Source organism: Misgurnus anguillicaudatus, chromosome 21, assembly GCF_027580225.2.
Source record: "Misgurnus anguillicaudatus chromosome 21, ASM2758022v2, whole genome shotgun sequence".
In the NCBI taxonomy this organism is placed as follows: domain Eukaryota; kingdom Metazoa; phylum Chordata; class Actinopteri; order Cypriniformes; family Cobitidae; genus Misgurnus; species Misgurnus anguillicaudatus.
The window spans coordinates 50,584,793-50,605,412 of NC_073357.2; the positions used below are offsets into that span (position 1 = coordinate 50,584,793).

The window sequence follows — 20,620 nt, forward strand, 5'->3', positions numbered from 1 at the left end:
CCTCTATTACACGCAGACATTTAAAGTATATGTTCAACCCTAAATCTAAAAAAATATAGGTATGTATGGCTGCTATTTTTTTAAGCAGGGATATCTCCCTTATGATGTGGCATGTACAATATATATTTTATATGCAAATATTATATTAATGTAAACATGCCACATTATAAGGCTGATGATTTGATATCCCTGTTTAAAGATTAAAGATCTACAGTTTGTAAAAAACTTTTTTTTAAATTGACTTAATATAAAAAAGCTGCCAATAAGAGCCCAGATGTGACATCCTTCAATATCTTTTTAAATGCGCCTCAAAGGGGTCGCACACCGGATGAGAAGCGCCGAGTCGTATTGCGTCTAGGACAACTCTGAGATATCGTACACCGGAAGTGCACATTAACTCATTCCCCGCCATTGACGAGTTATCTCGTCAATTATGAGTTAATATTTAACTAATAAATATGCCTTTCTGGACGAATTTCAAAGTGAAAGCCACTGGATGGCGCCAAAACCGAATTTATCAAAAACGGAAGTTAAAAAGAAGTAATGATTTATTTTAACTGCCTTTATGTTTGATAGTCATTCTGAGTCTGATATTTAACATAAATTCCTTTACAAAAACGCAATTTTTTAAGCTTTTTCCTCAAAATGTTGTATTTTTGAAGAGAAATATCCATATTTCAGTGGTTAAATTAAGTGGAAAAAGTAAATATATAATGAAACGTTTTTTCCCCATTTTGTTTGTTTGTTTGTTTGTTTGTTTGTTTATTGTTTGTTTATTGTTTGTTTGAAAGCAAAGGGTGTGTTCTTTAATTTGATATAATTTGTATGTTTATATATTTTTAGAAGATAATTTTTCCTGCAAGGAATTTTGTGAAACTTTTGTTAAATCACAAAAATGCAGGTGGGCAACTTTTCTCAAAAAGGCTGGCGGTGAATGAGTTAAATAGCGCAAGCTTAGTCAGATAGTGTCTACTTCAAAATGCAAAATATACGTTAGCAGCCAATGTAAATCTCTAACGATTTGGGACAAATATTATGCTACTTAATGTTAAACTACAGTATGTTAGTGGCGCTCTGTGACGCGACAGGGATTTGAGCAGCGTCCACTGGTGTGCGTACATTCATAGAAAATAATGTATTCTGTTTTTAGATTCATGGTGCGGTGCGGCGCTGCACTTTGCGTCTGATGTGCGACCCCCTTTAGGGTGAGACCATAAGAAGTGTCTCTTGATTAAATGTCACGAGTACACTTTCAGAAAAAGGGTACAAAAGCTGTCACACTTTAAAAAGGTCCTTATATGTATCATTTACAGCGGGGAAAATAAGTATTTGACACATCAGCATTTTTATCACTGAGGGGATTTCTAAGTGTGCTATTGACACAATTTCCACCTGATGTAGCCATTAAGCCAAATATGGAATTCATACAAAGAAATCAGAACATTTAAGTTTACAAGTTGAGTCATAATAAATAAAGTGAAATGACGCTGGGAATAAGTATTGAACACATGAAAAGAACAAGGTGCAAAATGGCATAGAAAGCCCGGAGGTCACCTGAAATCTGTCAGTATTGAGAGATAAACCCTGCCCACTATCAGTACCAATTAATATCAGCTTATAAAAATGCTGATGTGTCAAATACTTATTTCCCCCGCTGTAGATACAGATATGTAACTTTGAGATCTCAAAATGTTTATTTGAGGTACTAATACAGTATACACTGTTTAGGTACAAATGTGTATTTTAAAAAAAGTACCACCCCAGTGACAGCTTATGTCTGAAAGTGAGCGATTTTGCCAATTCTAGACAAAGGGTGATTAAATTGCAGATAATAAAATATAACATAATTTAATATAATATAAAGTTTTGACTTTTTTGGATGCTTTTAGTCCATAAACATAATTTATAAAATAACATTTGTGTTATTTCATAGTTTTGATGAGATTTTATTCTATAATGTGGAAAATAAAAGTGTTTCCAAACTTTTGACCAGTACTGTACTGTATGTGTGTATAGTGTATATATGGTGAGGACCATGGCTTTAATAAATGAGATTAGAGATTTCAGCAGCTTGCTTTAGTGGCTGTCTCTACTTGAAGTCTCCGATTGGCTCGTTCGTCTGATTGCAAAAGCATATGGAGATCCTGCTTCCAAAAAATCCATTGCAGCAGGACTTTGTTGGACTTGATATATACTGTTTCCTCTCACTGTGCCTGTGTGTGCTGATCACAAGCAAAATCATGGAGTTTAAATGTTATTATTTGATGCTTTGGTATCTGTAACACCTCATGCTGGTATGTTTGGTTAAGTCTGGGCAAGGTTAACAGTAAATCTGTTCTGTTATATTTGCTAACTCTAGTAATGATCTTGGATTAGTTACTTTGTCTCATGCACCTCACAGCTGTGTAAGTATGTGGTATGCAGTTTGATTGACAGCTTTATTTTTGCAATCCCATAAAGAGCGAGAGGAAGTAGCTGTAAGAGAGGAACTCCACAACAGATGCATCTATTGAATGAAAAGGGGAAACAGGGGAAGCATAAACACTGTACATACTTACAGTATAGTGCTGTGCTTTCATCTTTACTACTGTAGTATGGATGCTTATGTAATATCTGTACATGAGGTTGATGTTTATTTAGATTGTTATTATGGTCACACGTTGCTGCTCCATTTACGATTTTTTTATTGTTCTGTGCTGCTAAGTCTTTTCCCCATGTTAGTCTTTTCTTCATGACTTGACCATCACATTGACCACTTCCCTTCATGCCAGCACCCTGCTCCCTCATGAACCTAATGGGCCAAAATCAACACACAACCACGGTTCACAAAATTAAAAACATGTGCTCCTTGCAAAATCTCTGTATGGTTTAAAGCCTGAAACCTGACAGGGTGTAACATACATACGAGATCAAACATGATTTCACAGTGGAACTCCTTAACCTTTGTACCAAATACAATATTCACACTATATAGCAGCTCAATTTCTCTTCATTTTTGTAATCATATCAAAACAAAGCGATTTCCCCTTCCTGCACCTCATATTACTAGAAAACCTTTTTTAATATGCGTTTAGGATCATTTTGGTTTTTTTTGTTGCAAATATTTGCTTCACTTGATCAGGTCAGATCTATCAGATTAATCCGATTTATTGTTATAACACATTACAGGTCAGCATAGCGAAAAATTATATGTTGTTCCATCATAATTAGTTATATTTTATTTTTTAAATATATTTGTTTTTAATAATGTACAATATTACAATATTGCGTAAAGTTAAAGTTCGAATTTTAATTGTAAGTATTTAAATTGATATTTGAGGAGCTCACATGCAAAAGCCGCTAAACGCCATTTTCGTCAAAAAATGAGATATTAACCGAATGCTCTTGGCACAAATTATACATTCATCAAATACTTTTGCTTTAAATCTCTCTAATCCCATCGGAGCCGATGGTGTAATGGGCAGTGCTCCGACATGTGGTGCTTTCGCACTTGCCCGAGATCGATTCCGGGCTCATGGTCATTTGCCGCTTCCATACCCCTCTCTTCTCCCCGTACTTTGCTGTCCTCTCCTCATTCACTGTAAAAAAATAAAGGCAATATGGCCAAAAAATATAAAAAATAAATAAAATCTCTCTAATTCCAGCCTCAGGTCATACAGAAATACAGTTTTGTTGGCTTAATCCATTAAGAGTGGAAAAAATCCTCGTTTACAAAAAACATCAGACGCACTTAGAGGGTTTTGTATATGAGCTCAATTTTATTCTGATATGCTGAATTGACCCTGTGCTGATCTTGTGGGTACAAACCCGATAAAATATACAGCAGTCGTAGCTAAACCGGTGAATACTTTTTCACAGGCATACATTAGCAGTAGCAGATGATTTTGTGATGTAATCCCAAAAGAATCCCAAAAAGAGGTAATAAAAGTATCAGTGTCATTCGAGGTAACAACTGTAACAACCCAATTCCATTAAGAGAAGTCATGACAAACAGTCTGGTCAGACTCAGCCACCAGTACCATTACTTAAAAATATAATAGACCTTTCGGGACATATCACCGTATGCCGGGCTTCTTTCCAGAGATTGGTTTCCAGTAAAACTTAGCTTTCAACCGGAATCATGTAAAATCAGCATTCCAAACAGTAACATATTCTCATGCTATAAAGAGATGTAAGGATATTATACAATTATGTGTGAGCCGTGTTGGGGTAACACATTACAAGTAACGCGCATTACGTACTATTATACAACAGTTCTTTCTGGTTCTCAAATCTGATTAGCTACGAGGCATGCGATATTCTACTGATAACGGCACAGTAACCGCTTCACCTTTCGTATCATTCTGCCACCTAGTGAATGGAGGTCCTCTAAACAGGCTCATCTCTGAATGGAGAAATTGCACCCACACACGGACACACACAAACGCGCTGTTTTGAATCACTCTCCGTGTGTCTCATTAGTTCACTAGCTCGTAAATCAGTCTGTGAATCCCAATCGGAAGTTATTATTCCGTCAAAGAACAGCGCTCTTGGATGTTACGTTAAACTTCATGGGATTAATGTCTTGTCACATCGTGTGGACACTTGGAAAGAGGAATGTAAACACTCATTTTTTTCTGGAGCTATATCTCTTATCAGAACGCGAAAACACAGTGGAACTGCAGGTAAGCACCGCAGCTTTTAAATGTGGACATTGATCATTTATTTTATCGTGACGTGACTATCAAAACATGTTATGAGATATCGCCACTGATATATTTATAAGCAGCATGCAAAAACATGTCTCTGACACTTATAAAAAAAGTTTTATATAGTACTGACAAGAACAAAGTTTAATAATAATCGAGTGCTCGTATCGCGTTAAGAGTAAATGGGAACGCAATAGTAACATTATAAAAGTATAGTTTTATTTACTTTTACCTTGTGCCAAAACAATAACAACACAAAAGACACTAAATATGAATAAAAAAACAAGTAATAGGCCTCTGGCCTAATCACAGCTGTGATGATATAGAGCAGGAGTGGGGAACCCTGGGTCCCGGAGGGCCACCGTCCCGCAGAGTTTAGTTCCAACCCTAATCAAACACCTGAATTTCATTTCCAAGTAATCCTGAAGACTTTAATTTAGGGGGGACCCCGAATAGTCGAAGATTTGATGCATCGATAGGAGAAGCCTGATTCGACTACCAATCTCACAGTCGAATCGTCGCAGATGTGTTATGAGGATCATTCAATTTTGGCCGTATATGGGTGCACACATTATCTGATTTCACATATAACAGCTTTCTCACAATATATTAAAATACAGCATATTATTATGATAATGCTGCAAATAATATGTGAAGTAACAGCTTTCAATAAATATTTTTAAAATGCGTTAATAAATCCAGCAACCCCTGTGACCGGGCTACACGGAGGTTTCTTCGTTAATAAACCATTGCCTCTTTGTTTCTACATTTAAAAGACAAAGCTGGCAATTATATTATGGCTATACTTTTCTATTCTTTTAATAATTTATTTTATTTTATTTATAAATCACTCTGGGTTATCTGATTTAACTATTTGGCTTGTGTTTTGTTTCTGTGCACTTGAGGCATTTTGCACATTTGTTCTGCACTTTGTTACTTCTGACCTTATTTTATTAAAAAAATGTATCTATTATAAACGTAAATTCTGATCTAATTTTAGTCTGTAAATTTTGGATAGCTTTTTGTTGTATCAATGTTGCGCTATTGCGTGCTGGCCATGCTTGCGCATGTAATTTAGCCGAACGTGCTAGGTGCTCTGCGTCTCATATTTAGGAGTTCATCAAACTAAACATTAAAAAACGGATGTTTTTCGACGGGTATAAGTTTTTAAAATGTATTTATCATACATTTTGGTTATCAAAAGTTAAACTACAAAACAGGTAAGCCGTTTTTTAAAAATTTCGGTGATGAAACGGAAACTATCTGCACCGAACCTATTTATGCCTGACACGAATGTCTTTCTTGTGATTTAATATTATGGTTGGTGTTCACTTTTAAATGATAGCAAAAAGATTCCTGAAATAAATAATATCATCCGGTCTTTCTGTATCTAAAGTGAATACAGAGATTATCAAAGTCAGAGCAAGCAAGCAGGTATTTCTGTGCTAAATAATAACGCATAGTGTCTATAAAATCTTTAATTTCAGTGTTTTCATGTTATAAATTAACGTTTAATAAATTGTAAATAAAGATTAGTTTTTATTATTTACAGTCACAATCACAAATTATTTGTCATTTCTTATTTGTCGGGTTTTTTTTGTTCATGATTGCTTTGACGCGCTATATCTCCAAATTAAATAAAAACACTTAACTGTAGCCGGGGTTTCCAAGGCTTTTTAGGTTTAGTTATCAAAATGTATTTTTGTGTGATGTTCTGTAGATCGTGGCTTTAAAATGTTATGAAGAATAAATAAACAAATGTTGCCTTATATATTTTACCTTAAAAAAATATATATATATATATATTAGGGCTGTCAATAGATTAAAAAAATTAATCTAGATTAATTGCATGATTTCATGAGTTAACTGCGATTAATCGCAAATTAATCGCACATTTTTATCCGTTCTAAATTTACCCTAATTTAACACTTTTCAGGTTTTTAATATTCTAATCATATATACATATACAGATGCTTTATGCAAATGTATGTTAACAACAGCCTGTCTACATTTTAACAGAATCACCAGCCATTGTTTTGTATATGAATTTTCCTTTCAGAAGATTTTTCTTTCTCCATTTTTGTTTGCTGCTGCATCATTTGTGACATGTGCTGGCAAATTGAGTCGGAATTAGCAAATTAAAAAAAAAAAAAAAGTTGTTAATATTTTGACTTCTCTATTAAAACATAGAACAATGCATGATTTGTTGAAATATAACAAAATATGACAGAACTACACGTGTTTGAAGTTGAAAGAGTCAAATTACCACAAACATTTCCACATCCATACATTATATTTCCACATCAATACCTTAAAATCACTGGTAAAACTAGATTTAGCACACACGAAGCAAAAACATCATCAATGTATGTTCAACCTTTTTTTCCTTTTGTTTGATTGACATTGAGACAGACTGCTTAAAATCTAAGTGATCTAATATAATGTTACACATCAGATAGTTTTACCCAACAGTTAACCAAACATTTACTTAAAACATAACATTATAGAGCCTACCTGCGTGAATTCTTATCAAAACAGATATTTGTAAAACTTTAATTTTGTGTAGATGTCTATATACCCGGGTCGTGCACTCGCGCGTCTGTGTGCACGCGCTTCAGATATCAGTCAGTCAGCGTGAGGGGATCGCTTTTGAGTCTTGTCGCTCTTAATAACTCTTTAACATTAATCAGGTACCGAACTTTATCTCTCTTAATGACTATTTTAACATCAAGCAAGTCCTGCAGTTTATTTTATAAGTCATGCATAAAAGCGAAACCAAAATGAATTGAGACGCATTTTTGTAGAAGATTAAAGCGGAACTAAACCCCTGGTCAGAGCCTGACTCCACCCACTGGCAACATTTGAAAAATGAAAGAAAAGTAGGCAGATCCCAACAGAGATAGAGGGGATGACCTAAGCTCGTACCAAGTGTGTGATGAGATCGTAACAAGGGCATGGTAAGCTTGAAACTGCTTACGTCACGAGTCATTTTTTTGGACCCAACATCCAATAGGAAAATTCAACTGCAGTAGCCACCGTTCAACCTGAAGAGGGCAGCACTCAGACGTTTTTACACCATATATTGTAGTATTGAAACACTTTATATCCAAATGTCAAAAAACTGACTAAAATCAATGAACAGCACTAATAAACCATCATTCTTACAGATCAGTAACTAAAAAAAGTTGGATTAGGGTTTAGTTACTCTTTAAGCATTAGGAGGACGGTAACGTTACACCTCTCAGACGTATAAATAAAGATCATATCAGATGTCCAACGAACATTTAGAGCATTGGATTTGGTAGACGATTTGCTTAATGTTCTTATTTCTATGAAAACCTTTTACTCATTTAGAGAGAGTCACATTTGTCTGCGTCTCTGTTCATTCAACTATGGGCTGGACCAAGGGTCAAACAGAAATTGCGCGTTGCGTTAATCTCCGTTAATAAAATTAGTGGCGTTAAAATGAATTTGCGTTAACGCGTTATTAACGCGTTAATTTTGACAGCCCTAATATATATATAAATGCATCGTCAGTTTTGTCTTCGTTCATCACTTGAAAGACAGGTTAGGTCAATTTAACAGAAAGTTGTTTATGTGTGCTGCTTGTGAAAGAAAATAAAAGTTACCAATTTGTACCTTGTCTAGACCCCTCCCAACCCATGCAGACAGATATGATTCGACTATCGGTCGACTATGGAAAGATTCGACAATTCTGATTCGAATATGTAAATCCTTAGTCGAGGACACCCCTACTTTAATTTGATTTTTCAGGTGTGTTTAATTAGGGTTGGAACTAAACTCTGCAGGACAACGGCCCTCCAGGACCAGGGCTCCCCACCCCTGATATAGAGCTATATCACACTCCTACTCGAGCGATATTGCTTAAATATTACTTTCAGAAGTAACGAGTAAAGTAACGCATTACTTTATAAATGTACACATTAATATTTGAGTTACTTTTTTAAAAAAGTAATGCAAGTTACTTTTCAGTTTAATTAATTCAATTTAAAAATAAAATAATGTACTGAATAAATTGAACATATTAACATAGAATTACGCACTCTGCGCGCCTGAGTGGGAACAGTTTGAGTCAGAAATGGAGATGCCAGGCCAGAGCTTGACATTTTTGTGATCATAAAAAACACCTGCAAGGCCTGAAAGAGATCAAGCCTCAGCCAAGTAAGGAAAAGTAACACAAAAGTAACTTAAAAGTAACATAATCTTTACATTCCATGAAAAGTAACTAAGTAACGCAATTAGTTACTTTTTTGCGGAGTAACTTAATATTGTAATGCATTACTTTTAAAAGTAACTCATAAACCCGCACCCACAGTAATTAAAACAACACACGACTCATTATCCAATGACAGCATTTAATTTAATTCCATACCCGACCTGACCCGTTTGACATAGAAACCGTGACCTTACCCACAAATTGTGGTCTAAATATAAACCTTTAAAGGAATAGTCTTCTCATTTTCAATAATAAAATATGTTATTAAGAATTGTTGATACATCCCTCTATCATCTGTGTGGGTGCACGTGGGCGCTGGAGCGCTGCGACGCTTCGATGGCATTTGGCTTGGCCCCATTCATTCAATGGTGCCATTTGGAGATGGAGTTGGAGGTGACCAAGCACATCAACGTTTTTCCTGTTTGGGACGAGTGGTTGTGCGAGCAAGTTTGGTGGTACAGAATAAAACGTGGCGCTTTTCTGGGCGGATTTGGAAGAGGAGCTGTGTTTGGTGGCGTAATGGCACTTTTGGGAGTACTTCGACTCGGCGCAGTAACACCCTCCCTCTCCCATTATGAGAGTGAGAAGGGGAGCGGACTTTTCAGGGGAGTCGAAGTACTCCCAAAAGTGCTATTGCGCCATGAAGTGTAGTTCCTCTTTTGAATCCGCTTGGAGAGGCGCTGCGTTTTGTTTTGTACCACCAAACTTGCTCGTATAACTACTCGTCTTAAATAGGAAAGTTAGATGTGTTTGGTCACTTCTAACTTCATCTCTAAATGGTAGTATTGAATGAATGGGGCTAAGCTAAATGCTATCGAAGCGTCGCAGCACGCTCCAGCGTTTACGTGCACGCACACAGATGATAGAGGGATGTATCAACCATTCTTAGTTAAGGTAATAACATATTTTAATATTGAAAATGAGTAGACTATTCCTTTAACGTGTTTATACAAAGCATGAACACAAATAAGCACAAAACCATTTAAAAACAGGTGCCTATCGAGTCATTGACTTGGGTTTTAGGCCATATCAATTAAATAATTTACTGTAGATGGTTATCTATTTATTGCTTTATTTAATTATTCTTCACGCCATTCCAGCATCTATGGCTATATTCGTGTCAAGAAGTTTATCCACACAAAGGTTGGGGAGGCACAATTTGGTATCTCCAATTCACCTTACTTGCATGTTTTTGGCCTATGGGAGGAAACCAGAGTAAACACATGCTGAAACAGGGAGAACATGCAAACTCCACACAGAAAGGCCACCTGCCCTAGCCGGGGCTTGAACCGGGGACCTTCTTGCTGTGAGGCAACAGTGCTACCCACTGTGCCTCCCAATTGTGTATCTTTATGGAAATAGTGGGAGTCATCCCATACAGCAGTGCGATGTCCTGGATGTATGTAGGAATCTGTATGTTTTCAGCAGAAATTTTCCAGCAACCTGATGCACCCATGGCACATATGCATGTCAATTATACTTCTACCATTTCTCTTAGCTTTAGATTTCAACCTGGAATGCTTCCAAAAACTGGTTAAAGGTATGGCATAAAACACCTGCATGTCCACTGAAGTAATGTGATTTTCCAGGTACGAAGGTGGAGGCTCTGGAGGTTGTCATGTAGTGTTTTCTGTTCAGAGGCAGTTTTCCTGTGGTGTGTGTTGGATGTACATTCTTTTGATGTCACAAATGTCTGTTTACATTCATAAACTGTTTAGTTTGACCTTTTTCCACCTCTTTTCAGTGATGCAACACTGCATTTGGGAACAGCCACTGCATTGGTAACTGGATAGCCTCCATAGGTTTCTTTACAGGCCGTCCACTCTTTATTCCCCGTTCAAGTTTTGGAGGACTCCAGATACTGATGACAGTATCATTATTGTCCCTGTTTATTCTTAGGTTGGTTTACATGCTCAAATGTCAGCTTTGATCTCAACGTGTTTGGGCCAAAGTGTCTGCTGGCCTTGCAGCTAATGCAAATATGTTGTTTCAATTACAGCAGCACAGCTTGTTGTTTTATCCTCTGTAATTTCATTAAACTTCTGACGGTGAACGGAATGAGGTCAGGACTGGTGAGTTATGCTTTGTGGAAAAGCACTTTGGTTTATTTTTTATTCAGTAATAATATATTACTTTCCGTGGAAAAATGTGACTTCAATTAAGGACAAAAGACATTGCTTGCATATTTGCCGATTTCACAGCGAAGATATCATATGGCAATTCAACTTACAATCACAATATTTTTTATATAAAATCACAGCATTTCTTTAGCCCTAGTTAAGGGTGAAGTTGGTGAATGGTGAAGTTTGTACTTGTGTTATACAAACTAATACAGTGTATGCTCCTTAGCATGTCAGCTTAAGAATTGTTATTTCTAAACATTTAACTGGGATAACAATAAAGTTGCAATCCGTAAGTTTTGCCTTTGTATTGCCATCTCTGTTTCAAACATAAAATCGCAGTTTACTCCACTTACACTGTCAGTAGAAATGGTCCAAAAATGGATCTGGCTAACAGATATGTAAATTAGTGATGTGCGGGTCGGGTTGGGGCGGGTAAAGACATTTTCATTTCATTTGGGGGCGGGTCATTAAAGGAATAGTTCACCCAAAATAGAATAAAAATGTCATAATGACTCACCCTCATGTCGTTCCAAACTCGTAAGACCTCCGTTCATCTTTGGAACACAGTTTAAGATGTTTTAGATTTTTGACCCTCCATTGAAAATGTATGTACGGTATACTGTCCATGTCCAGAAAGGTAATAAAAACATCATCAAAGTAGTCCATGTGACATCAGTGGGTCAGTTCAAATTTGTTGAAGCATCGAAAATACATTTTGGTCCAAAAATAACAAAAATTACGGCATACGACATCTTAACTGTGTTTCCAAAGACGAACGGAGGTCTTACAGGTTTGGAACCGCATGAGGGTCATTAATGACATTATTTTCATTTTTGGGTGAACTAACCCTTTAAAATTTACATATATTTTATTAGGTTCTTTGATGAAGTTACAATATGTAGGCCTACGTAGCAACGTAGCTAAAAGCAGCTCCCGCCGCCAGCCACAACAACAAAACAAACAAATAAAAAATGTGAAGATGAAAGACGAGGTGCAGGGGAAAATTAAGGTCGGGATTTTACATCATCAAAAGAAAATAAGGTCAAGCTGTTTAATTTTAATGTTTGGGACAGGTTCTCAGAAATAACAAACCCTGCTTTGTAAATGTTTATCTTGTTATTAATATGACTATGCTGGTCCCTAGTTTACAGGGCAATGTTATCTAATGGCTGTTTCCAAGCACTTTTAGGCTGAAATAAAGCCAGTTTTCATTTAAATTACAATGACTATTATGTCTTTAATGTTCATGGGTGCGTGGTGGGTTGTAAAAATAGCTACAGTGGTGCGGGGTGGGCTGGGGCGGGCCACATCATTTCATAAAAGCAGTACTAGTATTAAGTATGCTTGTAATATACTTGTATGCAAGTATGCACCGGCACTTTACACATTGATTTTTTTTTTTTTTTTTGCTTTGTAAGCATCAGTGATGGCCAATTTTCTGTTCTGTACATGTTTTCCATTACTTCTTTTTAGTTTTGTTATAATTTAGTAGTTTTCCTCTCCATACTGCAGTGCTTAAGCCGTCCAGTTTCAACACACAGAGCATTTTACAAAGCTCAATAGCTTTCTCAAAGGAATAAACAACTTTACGTTACATGAGGCCTTACTCTGATGGATACTCCCTTTGGTGCCTTGGATTTCTGTGCTCGCTTTTCACAAACAAACGGTAAAGGGCTCTGCGCTGATAATTTCAGCTTTGTTTCATCAACTCAGAAATGAGCTTCTGCTATCGCCCTGCACTTACCTTAATTCGCTCCAACCCTTCTGATCCCAAAGGTCTTAGTACTGAAGGGGCTTTGTGTGTACACTGACATAATCCATTCTGTCTTCTTCCTCGATGGTTTCATGTTTTAAGCAAATAAGATAATATGCCCTCATATTCTCTCGATGGCCATCAGTTTCGCTTATTGACTTTGATAAAGGGCAGCAGACATTCACGATCGTTCATCTCCCACGAGAATGCTTTCATGCTCGGTCTAATGAGAAGGGAACCATTCCGGAAACCTTGTCCTTAACTTAACCCGTTACGTGGCATGAATCAGTGTGGGATGCAGACAGAGCTTTCAGTGTCATGGATGTTGTCAACATTTACAATGACTTTTTAAAAAATTTAATAAAGTAGGTGTGCATCTTAAAAACATGAAAACAATGGGAAAGGCAAATGGGTGATTCTCACGAAATCCAGACTTAGAAGGTGTCCAGCATCAGATTTTTTTTTAAAAGCCCTTGAAGCCAATTTTTTGCACATATAAGATATATAAGGCACATATAAGGTCTGAACTTACTATTACCACTATTTTTAGAGGATTTAAAAATATTTCCTATAGAATTATTTACATTTTCTAGATTATCATTATAAAAAATTATCATTACCGCAACATATTACATTAAATATATGCATTTACAAACTCATGTTTCGTTAATGAGAACTAAAAAGTTGTCTAGGTACTATGACAAACAAAATTATAACTTTTATCTGGAGAGAAAACAAGAACTGCTTACCTGGTAGCCATCTTGAGTGTCACAGTCAATTATATCCCTTTAAAAAAAATTTTTTAAATGTTAGCTCCTTGAGGGCTTAAACAATGATTGAAAATTGTTGCGGAGGATGAGAAAATTGGTCTTGGACACATTTATATTCCTTATTATTGTCTCTACATTCACCAATGATCACCAAATACCACATGTTTCTTTACTGTAAATGTTTGCAGTATAACATGCACAGAAGCTTTTTATTGTTTAGATTTTTTTATTATAAATATTTCCATGTCAAAGAACCCAAATCCAGTCATGGACACGTTGCGGTAATGAACATTTTCCCCTTAAATGTGGAAAAAACAACAAAATTGGCTTGTATGATTTCATTTGAAATCATGTACATGAAGAGATGTTTGTAACTGTATGCTTCTTATTTTGATACTCTTACTTTGCATTTACTTTTTTATCACAATGTTTCATGACACCTCATGAGTCTAATTTCGTGAGAATCACCCAAATATGTATACACAATGGATTATGTTTGCCCACAATTAAGAGAGATCAGGGACTAAATCCATCATTCAATGTTTTGTTTTGACAAAACAGTCACGCCTGCACGACACCCACCACGATATCTATCATACAGGCTGCGTGTTTGTCTCAGCGAATGTTTCTCAAACACATGCATTGTTAAATAAATTTAACACATGCATGTATACACATCTGATGGGTGTGTAGACCAGCTGAGTAAGGAATCTGTTAAACATCAAATTTAAGTTTTGTGCCGTGCCTCCCCTGCTGTTGGTTTCATGACTGGTAGGGTCAAAGGTTTGAGGAAGTCTTTGAATTTACTTCACAAACATGTTTCAGGAAATTGAGGTCATGTGTTCTTGATATTTCTTGTTTGTTTTTACTATTCGTACTTTAGAAGTAAACTCCAGCAACAAATTGCCCAAACTCCATGGGTGCAATGTAAAAAGTGGAATTTTTCCTGTGCTGGCTTTCGGAGTCTTGCCTGGAGGTGTGGCACAGCACCACTTACCTTGGCATTGGTCACTCCCGTGTGGAGAATATTTACCCAGAATAGCACCGCCTGTGAAATTCAGGCCTGGTTTGTGTTCTCCGTAGAGTTGTTTATGAGTCTGTAAATCTATCATCTTTGGAATACCAGCAAGGTCCCGCTATGGGAAAATGTTTCATCTTGTTTTGTGGTGACCAATCAAAACGTCCTCGCCTTCTCTTGAACCACCAGGAGTTTGTGGAATAGTATAACATCATCGTTATGATTATAGCATTAATCCTGTATGATTATGTGATTATGATGGTATCGTTGATAACCGCGATATAAATGACGTTCTGTTTGTTATACGGCCCTCGTGTAATTATGGTAAAAACATACCATGGGTGTGAGGTACAAGAATGTCACTGTAAAAAATGTGCCGGAGAAAGGTTCAAGAATAACATGCCAAAGCCCCTAGTTGTGGAGCTCGCTTTCCTCACAGCAGTTATATGAGCTTCATCAAAGTGCTTTCGGATTTCCATAAAAACTATTTATGGAAAGAGCTCTCTGTAAATATACTGAAGAAGAGGTCAATGTATCTGTTACTGGATTAATATGCCATGTTCTGTCATTCTTTATTTGTAGGCTCTCTCTTTACACCGCGCAAATAAAATGAATGAGATAGGGTGTCACAAAATTAAGTTTTTATTTTAATCCTCCGTTTTGGGGATTTGTGGTTGATTTCTGAAGTGGGTTGTAAAGTTTCTTTCCTGGTGAAAGGTTTTATATTGATGCCCGGAAAGCTTCTAAATTATGACTTGGGTGTAAGTCACGTCCTGAGCACATATGTCGTTTATTGGAACGGGGGCTGCCGTCTGTCCCACCCCAATTGTTTCACTTTTCTCATGGGAGTGGAGCCTTGGAAGAAGATGAGGCTTAGCATCAGATCCCAGAATGTCTTCTTCCAGCATTGACGTTAACTCTCAATCTGTACAGGCGGAGCCTTTGTATATGAATACATCAGTGCTCATGAACTCATTTATCTATCCAAGGTGCTAGCCAGAATAATAGATTTGTGGGTTGGCGGTGACATACAGTAAACTGATATTTTTTGGGCTGGTTCACACTACTCCAGCAAGCAGTAGGGGTTGACACACTGTTCCAACAAAACATCAAATATTGACTTTATTGTTTGTTGGAGTTTGTTAAAGCTTTCAGAATATGCCAAGGATGTATAGCATAAAATGATACACTTACCTAAAGGATTATTAGGAACACCATACTAATACTGTGTTTGACCACCTTTGCCTTCAGAACTGCCTTAATTCCAAGTGGCATTGATTCAACAAGGTGCTAAAAGCATTCTTTAGAAATGTTGGTCCATATTGATAGGATAGCATCTTGCAGTTGATGGAGATTTGTGGGATGCACATTCAGGGCACCAAGCTACCGTTCCACCACATCCCAAAGATGCTCTATTAGGTTGAGATCTGGTGACTGTGGGGGCCATTTTAGTACAGTGAACTTATTGTCATGCTCAAGAAACCAATTTAAAATGATTCGAGCTTTGTGACATGGTGCATTATCCTGCTGGAAGTAGCCATCAGAGGATGGGTACATGGTGGTCATAAAGGGATGGACATGGTCAGAAACAATGCTCAGGTAGGCCGTGGCATTTAAACCATGCCCACTTGGCACTAAGGGGACTAAAGTGTGCCAAGAAAACATCCCCCATACCATTACACCACCACAACCAGCCTGTACAGTGGTAACAAGGCATGATGGATCCATGTTCTCATTCTGTTTACGCCTAATTCTGACTCTTATCATCTGAATGTCTCAACAGAAATCGAGACTCATCAGACCAGGCAACATTTTTAGAGTCTTCAACTGTCCAATTTTGGTAAGCTTGTGCAAATTTTAGCCTCTTTTTCCTGTTTGTAGTGGAGATGAGTGAACCGGTGGGGTCTTCTGGTGTTGTAGCTTATCTGCCTTAAGGTTGTGCGTGTTGTGGCTTCACAAATGCTTTGCTGCATACCTCGGTTGTAACGAGTGGTTATTTCAGTTAAAGTTGCTCTTCTATCAGCTTGAATCAGTCGGCCCATTCTCCTCTGACCTCTAGCATCAACAAGGCATTTTCGCCCACAGGACTGCTGCATACTGGATGTTTTTCCCTTTTCACACCATTTTTTTGTAAACCCTAGAAATAGTTGTGCATGAAAATCCCAGTAACTGAGCAGATTGTGAAATACTCAGACCGGCCCGTCTTGCACCAACAACCATGCCATGCTCAAAATTGCTTGATTCACCTTTCTCTCCCATTCTGACATTCAGTTTGGAGTTCAGGTGATTGTCTTGACCAGGACCACCCCCCTAAATGCATTGAAGCAACTGCCATGTGATTGGTTGATTAGATAATTGCATTAATGACAAATTGAACAGGTGTTCCTAATAATCCTTTGGGTTAGTGTACATATTTACCAAGGAGTCCCCCATGTTAAAATGCCCAAATTTAAAAATAAATGTGTTTACATCCTGGTACAAAAAGTGATTTTGGTCTGTATAGCTAATTTTACCCTTCATTACAACTGTGAGGGGGGGGAATTTTTCTGTTCGTTCGTCCAAGATGGCCACGGCAGGCACCGCCTATTATTGGCTTCAAAAACGATCTTCAGAAACCTATGGGTGACGTCACGGGCACTACGTCCATCTTTTTTTACAGTCTATGATATTTACATTGTGTATTACCTGTAGTCTCGGTATTAAAACCAAATAATTTTAAGTCATAATGTAAATGTAAATAAGTTCACAAATCCATCTTACCTTTCAGCCCCTCTCCTCCAATCACCCGGCTCCATTCTGGTATATACCGTAATGTCTATTTATCACAACCCGATGGTAAAAATACTGTAAGTGACATTACAAAACTGAAAACTGTAAAAAAACTGAAAACTTTTATTGAACAACAGTAGACAAACATACTGTACAGTAAGTGTCAAGCCAGTTTTATTTGTATTATTCATCCGAACTGGCCTGCTCCACTATTTTATTCTAGTGTCTTTTGGAGACATTGCTAGTATTCTAGGATTTTGTTAACCTTACTCCATAATTTCCATTATCTATCACCACCCCCTAGTACGTTGTACAAAGGATTGGATGATAGCATACCCCTTTGGATTACATCATTTCGTTTGGTCCGTAAAACATGGATATGTAGTCTATTTTGGCAATGCTGTATTTCAAGCACCTTACCCTTGCCAGGGGACTTGTTTGAACACAAACTAGCGCCAGTTCCAAAACGAGAATCCATCCAGTACAGCTCATAGGGAAACACACATGACCTAAATGGTCTGAAGTGTTTTATTAGACAATCCTGGGCTTTCGGGTGATTTTAAATAGCTTCCAAAATGTGAAACGTCTGGTAATAGAGTCTACCAAAAATGTTAAAAAAACACTTTCCTGTTTTTATCAAATTTAAGGATGGGAACTCCCTGTATGTAAAACTTTAGCACTAAAGCAGTAGCATTGCAAGGTTAAAAACCTTCATTCAGATCTTTGGTGGCCTGTCTTTTTATTTATAGACAGGAAGATTAGTCTACAAGAAGTGCCAATCAAAGAGCTCATTTCCTTTACATGCTCTTCATTTCACCCGTTAGCCATCCAAGCGTTTATTTTAATTTGGCGTAGTATGCGAATGCCCTGTGGACTCCTAATGGAGTACATGTATGCTTGGAATGAATGGGTTTGTTATCCATCTCTGTATTGTGATTAGAGTTGCCGACTGTTCGTTTTGGATCCGGTTTGTTTCGGCCTTAATTCGATAGTAATTATGCGGCTTCTGATTTCCAGTTTTCTTTGGATAATGTTTTCATGTAGGTGGTAATGTGCCACAGGGTGAATATACTTGTGTAATATCCTATGAACGTAGCAAAGTGTTACTTCCAGAGCAAGATTCGAGTTTTCAAATAAGGAAAATAGATCATTTTTACGTAGTATGTTTAAAGGTATAGTTTACCCAAAAATGAAAATTCTGTCATCATGTACTCATTCTCATGTTGGTACAAATCTGTATAAATTTCGTTGAACACAAAGGAAGATATTTTGAGAAATGTTTGTAACCAAACCATTGTGGACCTCATTCACTTCTATAGTGGGATACTATGGAAGTAGGGTCCACAAATGGTTTGGTTACAAACATTTCTCAAAATATCTTCCTTTGTGTTCATCAGAACAACAACATCTATTCATGAATATCAGTCATGTGACCTTTTACGTCATCCGCTCTTTTTCCAGCTTACTGCCGCCATCTTAAGTACCTGCCATGTACCAGTAGGCTACTGACAAGCATTGGCTAGCTTGCTAAGATTTACGTATTTCTTATCTTTTACTGTCTATGATTCGTACAGATTCGATACAGTAAATGGCTAAAAAGACAACATTTCACACCTGGACTGTCATGAAAAGAAACGCTACTTTAAAAAAAATCATTGTTAGAGTGTGATGCCTACTCGATCCCTGATGCGTTCTTCCAGCCGCCATCCGCTGCTACCGAACTACCACTATTTTTACAACACTAAGAAGGCGCGACACAACACGAAACTTTGCTCGAAGTATTACCTGGATCTCTACACATGAACGTGAGCATTGAGAACATTGTTTGTGTACACAGAGTTTACTAAAAAGAACGTTTTTGAACAACTGACTTTGGTTGTTTTGGTGTCCGCTTGCCATCTTTGCCAGACATAGAGAATCGATCTCCGAATGCCAATAAACACATCTTATATGAGGCTCCTTTTTCAACTAGAAGCTCAATATTGTTTTCCCTTGCGACAAATTGTTCGTGCATTTATATGAAACTATGCTTTAGGAGTTATCCATCTTTACTCTCCTCTCTCCTTACGTCACATTCGGAGATCGATACATCTTGACTGGCAAGATGGCGGCGAGCAGACCTCAAAACATCCAAAATCAGTTGTTCAAAACCTTCTTTAGTTCTTTAGTAAACTCTGTGTACGCAAACAATGATTTCAATGCTTGAGTTCATGTGTAGAGACAGTGATACTTCAAGCAAAGTATCATGTTGTGTTGAGCCTTAGTGTTGTAAAAATAGCAATTTTGATGCTCACAATATATTGAAGGCATAGCTTCTAGTTCTTTTGTGACCACTTCAGGTTCTCAAAATGGCGGAAGACAAGTTTGAGATGTGAGTAATGTGAGCTGATATTCATGAATACAGGAAATTACATGAAAAGTGAGTAAATGATGACAGAATTTTCATTTTTGGGAGAACTATCCCTTGCTTGTAATGTACAGCTGACATATTGTATTTCCTCAAAAATAACTTATTTGTGTTCACAGAGGAAAGTTACAGTATACAGGATTACCGTGACATGAGGGTTTAAGAGTAAATTATGTTGTTACACTCTTAAAAAATGCTGGGTTGTTTTCAACCCAGCGTTGGGTCAAAAAGAGACTAACACATCCAACTGTGGGTTGTAATTTAACATATGATGGGTTGTTTTAAACCATTGTTGGGTCAAATCTAAACATTTTCTGGGTTAATTTAATTTAATGGCTGGGTTTGTACTTTTTTGACCCAATGCTGGGTTGAAAATAACCCAGAATTGTTTAAGGTGTACTTTAAAAAAATTAGAAATAAGATATCTCACAGTTTTAAGTGTAATATAACATTTTTAGAGGGCTTGAAGTCTTGAACAAAACTTAAATATGGTGTTCTATAACAAAATTTCAAAGTTCGACAAACTATCAAAGTATTTGAAATACATACTTAAAGGACATCTGCCAATCTTCGCACTGGAGATGGCATGAGCTGCTCTTTTCCCAGTCAATGTATTTTTAGCCTAAGCTCTTTTCGGTGAATCCCATTTTAAAGACCTTAAAACTATCCCATGGAGGAACATATGGCAAAATCTTCCCATTCTCCCCCCGACTACACGTCCTTAACCTCGGCAAGCAGATGTTATGAAAGACTTTCATTGAAGTTCCCAGCTATTTTTCCTTTATGCTGAAAAAGCAAGCGAATTGCCCCAATTTAGGCAGCAGATATATTGCCACGGCTTGATGAGGCTGTTTC

At 37.1% G+C, this 20,620-nt stretch overlaps 1 protein-coding gene across 2 annotated transcripts in view; it reads left to right on the plus strand.

Moving 5' to 3' along the window:
* Positions 1 to 20,620, plus strand: part of LOC129449733 (ADAMTS-like protein 1) — a 174,913-nt gene that overhangs the window by 75,617 nt on the left and 78,676 nt on the right. The window lies entirely within an intron of this gene.